Consider the following 12,110-nt stretch of genomic DNA (forward strand, 5'->3'; position numbering starts at 1 on the left):
GAGTGTAGAGACACGTTGTGGAACTCTGCTGCTCTAGCCACCACTTGTGAATAGGCTGTGCTGTCTTCTGGTGGTGAGGGCTTTGTAGGATACGCCTCTGGACTGTTGTCCGACACTGGGGCGTCGTATAAGTCCCAAGCATCTTGGTCCTGGTCACCTTGGCTTAAGGTGGTGGGAGCCGGTGAATGTGACGGAGTCTGTGCCGGTGAAATGTGAGCTACAGGTGGAGGAGAGGGTAGAGGAGTTACCTTCTTCGCCAGTTTTGTTTGTGGTGCTTGTTCTTGTTGGAATTCAAGTCTCCTCTTCCCTCTAATAGGGGGAAGGGTGCTTATTTTCCCTGTTCCACTCTGTATAAAAATCCGTTTTTGAGTGTGGTCCACCTCGGGCGATTGTAATTCCTCCTCGAATCTATGCTTTCGCATTTGAGAGGACAGTGATTGTTCCTCTGAATAGGAACCGGTAGTTGGCTCGGTTGCGGGTCGTTTTGGCACCGAAACTATGTCCACGCTCTTTTTCGGCTCCGAGGCGACTTTTCTCTTTTTTGGAGTCGAACCCTCTCGGCGTCGATCCTCCTCTGTGCCGCTGTCTCTGCGTCGAGCAGCTTCGGCTCCGCTATCTCGGTGTCGATCTTTGCCGGCAGCACTATCTCGGTCCCGAGATGGCTGGGTGCCTGTGTCTCGACCCGAGTCGGACGATCTCGGCACTATTTCGGCCTTCTTCGGTGCCGATGGTCGGTCACCGATTTTATGGGTTGAGCCATGGCCTGATGGCAGTGGCGTCCCCTGGGCCTTGTCAGTTTTCTTATGTGCTATCTTCGACGTCTTACTCACTGTTTCATGGTCGTCTAATTCGTCCGAGTCCGATTCATGGATCGAGAAGGCTTCTACTTCTTCTTGTTCCTCGAATTCTCGGTGTCCTGTCGGCGTGGACGCCATTTGCAGTCTTCTGGCTCGGCGGTCACGGAGAGTTTTTCGGGACCGGAACGCACGACAGGCCTCACAAGTTTCTTCCCTGTGCTCGGGCGACAGGCACAGGTTACAGACCGAATGTTGGTCTGTATATGGGTATTTGTTGTGGCATTTAGGACAGAATCGGAACGGGGTCCGTTCCATCAGCGTCGATGTCACACGCGGTCGGGCCGACCAGGCCCCGACGGGGGATCGAAAACTACCCCGAAGGGCAACGGAGATGTTATCGTATCGATTCGATGTCGATGCTATCTAATCCGATCCCGAACGCAACAATACCAATGTAATTTTCCGATTTTAAGCTAACTTTCCGTTCCGAAACCCGGAGCGAAAGGAACACGTCCGAACCCGATGGCGGAAAGAAAACAATCGAAGATGGAGTCGACGCCCATGCGCAATGGAGACAAAGAGGAGGAGTCCCTCGGTCCTGTGACTCGAAAGACTTCTTCGAAGAAAAACAACTTGTAACACTCCGACCCAACACCAGATGGCGGGCTATGCACAGCATGTGTATCTACAGCGACAGATGCCATCGAACTTGCTAAGACCCAAGTGTCTGTTGTTATTTCCTCCCAAACTTTGTAAAATTGGCTTAGTCTTCCCCCCACAGGTGTTATGTGATGGGGGTGTGTGACTTGTGAGTCACTGCTTATTTTGAGGGGTTTTGGGGCCTTGGAATTTTCCTCGATTTTTTGGGAATTGGCCCCCTCTAAATTGTCCCCGAAAACCTCCCCTTTGATATTGGCCCTGGTAGGTAGGTCTTGTTTGTGAGGTTGTGGTTTCTGTGGGTTGACCTCGAAACCCTCCCCTAAAAGGTGTTTTCCGAAATGTGCCTCTGCTCTGCGGGGACTAGAGTGCGCCCATGGCTTTGGCTGTATCGGTGTCCTTCTTGAGTTTTTCGATGGCAGTGTCTACCTCCGGCCCAAACAATTGCTGTTCATTAAACGGCATATTGAGCACAGCCTGCTGGATCTCCGGTTTGAACCCAGAAGTGCGCAGCCATGCGTGCCTCCGTATTGTGACTGCAGTGTTTATTGTTCTTGCAGCTGTATCTGCTGCATCCATGGAAGACCGTATCTGATTATTTGAGATACTTTGTCCCTCTTCCACCACCTGTTGCGCTCTTTTTTGGAACTCTTTGGGTAAGTGTTCGATGAAATGTTGCATTTCATCCCAATGAGCCCTGTCGTATCTTGCCAAAAGTGCTTGTGAATTGGCGATACGCCACTGATTTGCTGCTTGTGCTGCAACCCTTTTTCCAGCCGCATCAAATTTGTGGCTCTCCTTGTCTGGAGGTGGTGCGTCGCCTGAGGTATGAGAGTTGGCTCTCTTACGAGCTGCCCCCACAACTACTGAGTCTGGCGTTAGTTGTGTTATAATATATATTGGATCAGTGGGCGGTGGCTTATATTTTTTCTCCACCCTTGGAGTTACGGCTCTGCCTTTAACTGGATCCTGAAATATTTGTTTTGAATGTCTTAGCATTCCTGGGAGCATGGGAAGGCTTTGATATTGGCTATGGGTGGAGGATAGGGTGTTAAAGAGAAATTCATCCTCAATTGGTTCTGAATGTAAGGACACATTGTGGAACTCAGCTGCCCTTGCGACCACCTGTGTATAGGATGTACTGTCCTCAGGTGGTGACGGTTTTGTAGGATAAGAGTCTGGGCTATTGTCAGACACTGGAGCATCGTAGAGGTCCCATGCATCGGGATCATCCTGACTCATCGTGGTATGAGCTGGTGAGTGCATCAGTGGTGGAGTTGTTGCCGGTGATGCATGTATTGATGGTGGTGGAGACGGTGGTGGGGTTGTTTTCTTTGCCACCTTTGCCTGTGGTTGCTTGTCCTTTTGTGGAAAGGCAAGTTTCCTTTTTATTTTGATTGGGGGAAGAGTAGTTATCTTCCCTGTGTCCTCATGAATATGAAGCCTTCTTTGTGTGTAGTCAGGCTCTGCAGATTGAAGCTCCTCTCCAAAGCGATGTAATTGGGAGGTTAATCCTTGTTCCTCTGTATAGGATCTAGTTTTCGGCTCCGAGGCTGGCTGTTTCGGAACCGAAACCTTTTCGGAAGTCTTTTTAGGCTCCGAAGAAACCTTCTTTGTTCTCGGCGTGTCTCGGTGCCGAAATTCTTCGGTGCCGCTGTCTCTGTGCTGAATTTTCTCGGAGCCGCCGTCTCGGCTCCGAGGTTGCTGTGTGGCGGTATCTCGACCAGAGTCGGATGACTTCGACACCAGCATGCCCTTTTTCGGTGCCTTGGATGGGTCACCTATTTTTCGGGTTAAGCCATGGCCTGTTGGCGGTGGCGTCCCCTGGGCTTTTGTAGACTTCTCGTGAGTCTTGATTTTCGACGTCTTACTCACGGTTTTGGTTGTTTCTTCGGCGTCGAGTTCTTCTGAATCCGATTCGCGGACGGAGAAAGCTTCTTCTTCCTCCTCGAAACGATCTTGACCTGTCGGCGTGGACGCCATTTGTAGTCTCCTGGCTCTTCGGTCTCTCAGTGTCTTCCTCGACCGAAACGCTCGACAGGCTTCACAAGTATCCTCCTTGTGCTCGGGGGACAAGCACAAGTTACAGACCAGATGGTGATCCATATACGGATACTTGTGATGGCATTTTGGGCAGAAACGGAATGGGGTCCGTTCCATGAGCCTTGAAGTCGCACGTGGCCGGGCCGACCAGGCCCCGACGGGGGATCGAAAAAACCCCGAAGGGCCACCGGAGCTCTTCAAAATTCGGTGTCGATTTGTTCTAACTAACCCTATACCGAACGCAAACAATACCGACGTTTTTTTCCGAGATTCTAACTAACTTTCCGACCCGAAACACGGAGCGAAAAGGAACACGTCTGAACCCGATGGCGGAAAAAAAACAATCTAAGATGGAGTCGACGCCCATGCGCAATGGAACCAAAGTAGGAGGAGTCCCTCGGTCTCGTGACTCGAAAACACTTCTTCGAAGAAAAACAACTTGTAACACTCCGAGCCCAACACCAGACGGCGGACTGTGCACAGCATGTGTATCTGCAGCTGCACATGCCATCGAACATATATATATAGTGTATTACTTACCTCCTAAGGGTGGGTCACCTGTCTAGTATTTTGTGGTGATTTCTTCCAAAAATAAAGTACCTTTATTTTTTGTCCAACTGAGTCTTTTCTTTCATTTGTGTAAGTGCTGTGTGACTACAGTGGTATTGCATGAGCTTTGCATGTCTCCTAGATAAGCCTCGATTGCTCATCCAAGCTACCTCTAGAGAGCCTAGCTTCTAGACACTGCCTATACCTCACTAAGAGGGGATACCTGGACCTAGTATAAGGTGTAAGTACCATAGGTACCCACCACACACCAGGCCAGCTTTCTACATTGGTGGTATGGCAGAGGGATAAGCACTTGCAATTGCCTTAACACTCTGTCACTTTCCACAGGAAAGACCACTTACTAGCTAGGGACATACACCTAGTGTCAGGACATAGTCTCTAGGGTTTGGGTAAGACAGGGGTCTAGGCAAAGCCCTTCCTCCAAACGTCTGTAAGAGAGACTAGAAGTTAGGGTGGTTAAGCACACCCTATATCACTCTAACATGTCTTCAGTACCTAGCACATCTCAGAACATGGGTTCTCACTATGAGGACCTTACCTTTCAGGAACTGAGGGAAATGTGTAAGAGTACGAAACTGAAGACAGGGAGAACCCTAATAAGTGTCTGCTTTTTGGACTTCTCCTCCAAGATGACCAGGAGGAAGGTAGTAACCAGGAGGAGAGGGATTAGGAGCTAGACTCTAACCGCCCCAGTGTTCGAAAGAGAGGATCTGGACACTGAGGAGGGTCCCTCAGAGGATCGCAGGGTCTCTAGTAAACCCCCAGTGTAGCTGGGAGCACTACAGGTAGATATGAAGGTGGCCATGTTAGTAGGCCCCCCTTTGTTCCCAGGGGACTAGTTCAGAGGATTACCAAACCTAGGGACGGATCCTCATCCTGCCACTCTTATGTCACCTCTGTATCTGAGGGAAAACACTGCTCAACTCCAAAAGATGACTCCTTAGATAGGGAACTTAGGGGGCTGGAGGAGGCCAAGCTGAGGCTGCAGCGGCAACAGCTAGCCATGGAGAGGGAGGCCTCTGCAGTGGGGAGAGAGAGAGGCAGGGATTGGGGTTAACACCCCATGGTGCCGGTAGCTTTGGTTTCAGAGAACATAGGGTCAGGGAGGACTCTTGATTCTATAAACCTTAGCAAAGTTGTTCCCTCCTACAAGGTGGGGGATGACATCCATAAGTGGTTCTCTACTCTGGAAAGGGCCTGCAAATTTCAGCGGGTCCACCAGAGACAGTGGGCTGCTATCCTTTGGCGCTCCTTCTCTGACAAGGGCAGGGGTAGGCTTCCTACTGCCAGAGAGGAGGATGCTGACAATTACACAGTTTTAAAGTCTGCTCTGTTAGATGGCTTTGGTCCTACCACTGAACAGTACAGAATTAAGTTCAGGGAGACCAGTAAAGAGTCCTCCGAAGATGGAGTTGATTTTGTGGACTGCTCTGTGAAGGGCTTTGAGGGCTGATTACATGGCGGCAAAGTCAATGATTATGAGGGCTTCTACAATCTGAATTTAAGAGAGCATATATTGAACAATTGTGTTTCTGATGTGTTGCACCAGTTCTTGGTAGACTCAGATCTGACCTCTCCCCAAGAATTGGGAAAGAAGGCAAACAAGTGGGTCAGAACAAGGGTGAGAAGAAAAGCTCACACTGGGGGTGACAATGACAAGAAAAAGGAAGCAGGTAAGTCTCAGGACAAAAGTGGGGACAAAACAACCAAAATAGTCTTCATCGGGCCCACAAAATTCATCTGTGGGGGGGTCAAAATCTTCTTTCTCTTCCCATAACAAAAAGCCTTGGTGCTATGTCTGTAGGAACAAGGGCCATAGACCAGGCAACAGCTCCTGCCCTAAGAAAAGCACCAAACTACCCACCACTACAACCCCCACCTCTACCACTAGTGCCCCTAGTAACAACAGTAGTGGTGGGTCAGGCAGTAATAGTCTTTCCAAGGGTGTAACTAGGCTCACTTTTGGAAGTATGGTGGGGGCTGGCTTCGGTAAGCTACTGAGGCTGTTTTAGTCTTAGATGGGGGGCATTGATTTTGCCACCCTTGCTGCTTGTCCCCTTAATATGGGCAAGTACAGGCAGCTGCCCTTGATAAATGGTGTTCAGGCAGAGACCTACAGGGACACAGGTGCCAGTGTCACTATGGCGACTGAAAAACTGGTGTACCCTGAGCAACACCTACTTGGTCATCAGTACCAAGTGACTGACGCCCACAACACCACTGTATGCCACCCCATGGCAGGTGTTGATTTCAGCTGGGGGGTGTACTGGCCCTAAGAAGGTAGTATTGTCCACATACTTACCTGTAGAGTGTCTCTTGGGGAATGACTTGGATGGAGACTTCAGCTTGGGCTGAAGTGGAGTTGGAGGCCCATGCAGCAATGCTGGGCATCCCAGGGCATATTTTTGCTTTGCCTTGGCCAGGGCTCAGGCCAAGAAGCAAAAAGAAAAAGGAATCTTGGATCTTGGAAAAATGGCCCAAGAGGCTCCCAAAGCCAAGGGTAGAAAGGGCAAATCGTTGCCACCTACCCCACCCTCCAGTGAGGAATTCCCTTTGAGGAGGAATCCACTCCCTTGGTAGAACCTACACCTGAAGCGTTGAAAGCTGACACAGCTGAACATGAAGGTGCAGGTGGGGCTGCCAGGGAGGAGTTCAGTAGGGCACAGCACACCTGTCCCACACTGGAAGGGGTAAGACAGCAGGCTGGCCTACAGGAAGCAGGGATGTCAGTGACACCCACAAGGTGTATTGGGAAGACAACCTCATACTCTGAAGCAGGGGAAAACAAACCTGATACCACCAGGAGGTTGGTAGTACCTCTGTGGTATAGAGAATTTCTGTTGACCCTTGCACAGGACATACCCCTGACAGGTCACCTGGGGCAAAGCAAAACTTGGGACAGACATGTCCCACACTTTCACTGGCCCCATATGTCTGAAGGTACAAAGGAGTTTTGTCGCTCCTGTGTCACCTGCCAAGCCAGTGTTAAGACAAGTGGCACCCCAAAGGCCCCCCTAATCCCACTACCAGCAGTTGGGGTTAACTTTGAGAGGGTTGGGGTGGATATTGTTGGCTCCCTTGACCCACCCACTGCGTCTGGAAACAGATTCATACTGGTGGTGGTGGACCATGCCATCAGGTATCCAGAGTCTATACCTCTAAGGACCACTACAACTCCTGCAGTGGCAAAGGCCCTCTTGGGAATCTTCTCCAGGGTGGGCTTTCCAAAAGAGGTGATATCAGACAGAGTTACAAACTTCATGTCTGCATACCTTAAAGACATGAGAAAGGAATGTGGTGTTACTTACAAGTTCACCACCCCTTACCAGCCCCAAACCAATGGTTTTGGTTGAGAGATTCAATAAGACTCATCATTATGAGACTCTGAAAAACTCAGGGGATGGGATGTCATATTGCTATGCCTCCTGTTTGCCTACAGGGAGGTTCCTCAGAAGGGAGTGGGCTACAGCCCCATTGAACTTCTGTTTGGTCACCCTGTTAGGTGTCCACTTGTAAGGGAAGGATGGGAGCAACCTCTCAAGCTTAGCGCTATAGTGCTTAGTACTCCTTTGTTGGGCACTGATCACTTACCTACATGGTCAGCAAGCTACATTCTAGAGGGTGTGTTGTTGGAATGGTGTTATCATTGTTTTGTGATCTTATGTGGGAAGTGTTTCTATGTCATGCATGATGATCACTGGGGTGCATTTATCATGTAATGGGGTGTATCATTGTGGTGGATGACCAGATATGAGAGCCAGATGTGCAGTTTATGGTTTTCAGTATGCTGGTAGCTTTGTACAGCTCTGCAGATCCCTAAATTTTCTTATGATTGTAGTCTACTTAGCAGGTGACTGCAGAGGTCAGGATCACACAATTTGTTGAAGAGGGAAACTGGGACTAATGCCAGGTTTTCTGGTTTCATGTTGCGCATTGTATACACTGAGGCCCTGAGTTATACTTTTTGGTGCAAAACTGCACTAATGCAGTTTCACACCAAAACGTTTAGCACCAGCTTGCACCATTTCTATGCACCAGCCGGGCACCATGTTTATGGAATGGTGCAAACCGGTGCAAAGGGTAGGCTAGCATCAATAAAAATGGCGTTAGTCGGGTGGCGCTGGTGGTAGGCAGGTTAGAGTCAAATAAAATGACTAACCAGATTAGCGTCATTTTCTTGCGCTAAACCTACCATGCCACATGACTCCTGCCTTAGAAAAGGCAGGAGTCATGCCCACCACCCCAATGGCCAGCACAGGGGATAAGGGTCCCCTGGGCATGGCCATTGCACCCTGTGCCATGTATGGGGGCCCATTTCATTTTAAATTAAATACCTACCTGTACTTACCTGGAATGGGGTCCCCCATCCTCTGCAATCCATCTGGTGTGGGTGCATTGTGGATTATGTATTTGGCCTCAGATCCAGGATGGCTGGGTACATGAAAAAGGCCACTAAAAACCTTCATGCCAGCTAAGAACTGCAAAAGCAGTGGCATGATCAGAAGACTGTCCTAACTTTGTACCAGCCAGGACAGAAAGTGTGAGCCCTGGAGCCTGTGGCTCCCAGGGCACTCCAAGACAAATGGAGTGGTCCCCACACTTTAGTGTAGAAAAAGGGTGAGGTCACCTATTTTGTGGACCATGGCACTCCCAGAAGCCCCCTCAGGGTGCTTCATGTGAACCGCCTTAAGCCCTACTATGACGGGGCTAATCTCACCCTGCTCATAGCAACTGATAAGGGACAAGAAGAAGAGGGTGACCCTCTCCCGGATCTCTTCATCACCACTGCAGCTGATGGCTCAGTGGATGGAGTGGTCCTAGCAGACTGCCTTTCTGAGTCTCAGAAAAAGGACTGCAGGAACCTCCTAGGCCATTTCTCTGAACTCTTTTCTCTGAAACCTGGTCAGACACCACGGTGTGAACACACCATTGACACAGGGGACAGTTTGCCTGTTAAAAGTAAAATTTACAGGCAAACTGATCATGTTACGGATTGCATCAAAGCTGAAGTGCAAAAGATGCTTGACCTAGGAGTGAATGAACACTGACAGCTTCTGGGCTAGCCCAGTGGTGCTGGTACCAAAACCTCACTCCCAAAATGGGAAAAAGGAGATGAGGTTCTGTGTAGATTACGAAGGGCTCAATACAGTCACAAAGACTGATGCTTGCCCTATACATAGGGCAGATGAGCTGACAGATACTTGGCAGATGCCAGTGTATCTAAGCACCTTTGACTTGACTGAGGGATATTGGCAGATAAAATTGTCACAGGATGCAAAACCAAAAACTGCATTCTCAACCATTGGAGGGCATTATCAATTTACTGTTATGCCCTTTTGTTTGAAGAATACACCTGCCACTTTCCATAGGTTGGTGAATACAGCCCTCCAAGGTTTTGAAGTCTATAGTGCAGCCTATCTCGATGACATAGATGTCTTTAGCGCCACCTGGGATGACCACCTGGTCCACCTATGGATTGATTTGGAGGCCCTACAGAAGGCAGGCCTCACTATCAAGGCCTCTAAATACCAGATAGGGCAAGGGAATTTTGTATATATGGGTGACCTGGTAGGTAGAGGCCAGATTCAACCATTGCAGGTGAAGAGCCAGACTGTCTTTGAATGGACTGCCCTCAACAACACAAACCCAAGTGAGAGCCTTTCTAGACCTCACTGGGTACTACAGGAGGTTCATAAAGACTTATGGCTCCATTGTAGCCCCTCTTAATCACCTCACATCTAAAAAGATGCCAAAAAAGTTTTATGGACAGCTAGCTGTCTGAAACTTTTGAGGACCTTAAACAGGCCATGTCCTCTGCACCAGTGTTAAAAAGCCCCGAGTACTCCAAGACATGCATTGTCCAAACTGATGCTTCAGAGGTAGGGGTGGGGGCAGTTCTTTCTCAGCTCAACACTGAGGGCCAGGATCAACCAGTTGCTTTTATCCACAGAATGTTGACCGCTAGAGAGAAGTGTTGGTCAGCATAAAAAGGGAGACCTTTGCTGTGGTCTGGGCCTTGAAGAAGCTGAGGCCACCCCTGTTTAGCACTCACTTCATAGTTCAAACAGAGCACAAGCCCCTTTGATGGCTCAAACTGATGATGGGGGAGAAACCCCCAATTTGTTGAGGTGGTCAATATCCCTACAGGGAATGGACTATACAGTGGAACATAGACCTGGCAGTAACCACTCCAATGCAGATGGACTCTCAAGATATTTCCACTTAGACAATGAAGACACGTCTGGGCAAGGTTAGCCTTCTTGTCCTTCATTTGTGGGGGTTAGGTTATGCAAGAAAGTACCCTCTTTCTTGGCATGGTTACCCCCCTTTTTCTGCCTGTTGTTAAGTATGTTTGACTGTCTCTACTGGGTTCCTGCTAACCAGAATCCCAGTAGTTTTGCTCTCCTCTAAATTGTACCTTTTTCTACCCACAATTGGCATACTGCCCCCCCCCCCCCCCCCATGTAACTACCTAGTATATGGTGCATAGGGGGTTCCAGGGGATCCCCATGGGCTGCAGCATGTATTATGCCATCCATGGGGAGCCCATGCAAAGGGTTCTGCAGGCCTACCATTGCAGCCTGTGTGAAATGGGTGCATGCAGCCATTTTCACTACAGGTCACTTTGAGTCACCCCTATGGTAGGCCCTCCAAGCCCAGAGGGCAGGGTACAAGTACCGGTCTGTGAAGGCTCCAATGCACTAGCAGAGGTGCCCCCCACAAACTCCAGACCAATTTTCCTGGACTTGGAGTGCGGGGATGCCTATGTCCAGCTACATAATGGTAACTCCGAACCTTGGCATGTTTGGTATCAAACATGTCAGAATCATACCCCTATACTGTTACAGGTTTTGGAAGTATGATTCCATGCACTCTGGGGGCTCCTTAGAGGACCCCCAGCAGTGCTACCACCAGTCTTACAGGATTTTCCTGGCAGCTGCCATCCATCAGACAGGTTTCCGCCCCCCTGCTGCTCGATCTGATCAAGCCCAAGAAGGCAGAACAAAGGATTTCCTTTGGGTTAGGGAGTTAACACCCTTTCCCTTTAGAAATAGGTTTGACTGGCTTGGGAGGGGTAGCCCCCTCCAAGCCACTGGCTGGCTTTGAAGGGCACACTTGGTTCCCTATGTGCATAAACCAGTCCACCCCAGTTCAGGGACCCAGCCCCTCCCCTTCTCTAGAGAGTCCCTGGGTTCTGCCATCTTGTTTCCAAGGTTGGCAGGGAAGTCTGGGAGCATCTGAGTGGCCAGGCAGGTGACGTCAGAGACCCCTCCTGATAGGTGCTTACCTGGTTAGGTGACCAATCTCCCATTCAGGGCTATTTAAGGTATTTCTCTTGCATGGGTCCTCAGATTCGGCTTGCAGGATTCCAGCAGGACTCCTCTGCAATCTCTGCTTTGACTTCTTTAGTGCTGCGTGGGCTTCTGCGAAAGGCCGAATACATGAAGAGGGCTTCCAAAAATCTTCAGGTCAACCAAGAATTGCAAAAGCAATGGCATGAGCAGAAGGCTGTGTTGACTGTGCCAGCCAGGACAGAAGATGTGTATACTGGTGCCTGTGGCTCCCAGGGCACACCAAGACAAATGGAGTGGTCCACACACTATTGTGAAGAAAAAGGTGTGTCACCTATTTGGTTGACATAGGCACTCTTAGAAGCCCCCACAGGGTGCTTCATGTGAACCACCTGGAGCCGTTATCATGATAGTGCTGACATGACCTTGCACATGGCAACTGATTGACAGGAAGATGCGGGACCCTCTTCTTGACCGTTTCTCCCATAATGCAGTGGATGGCTCAGTAGATTGGTTTGTACTTACAGACTGCCTCAGTCACACACAAAAATAAATGATTGCAGAAATCTCCTAGGACAGTTCTTGGAACTGTTCTCTCTGAACCCTGGTCAAATTACATGGTGTTAACACACCATTGACAGTGACAGACTGCCTGTCAAAAGTAAAATTTACAGGCAGACTGGTCATGTCAGAGTGCGTCAAAACTGAGGTGCAAAAGATGTTACTCCTAATAGTTATTGAGCCTTCAGCC

The sequence above is a fragment of the Pleurodeles waltl genome, chromosome 4_2, assembly GCF_031143425.1.
Source record: "Pleurodeles waltl isolate 20211129_DDA chromosome 4_2, aPleWal1.hap1.20221129, whole genome shotgun sequence".
In the NCBI taxonomy this organism is placed as follows: domain Eukaryota; kingdom Metazoa; phylum Chordata; class Amphibia; order Caudata; family Salamandridae; genus Pleurodeles; species Pleurodeles waltl.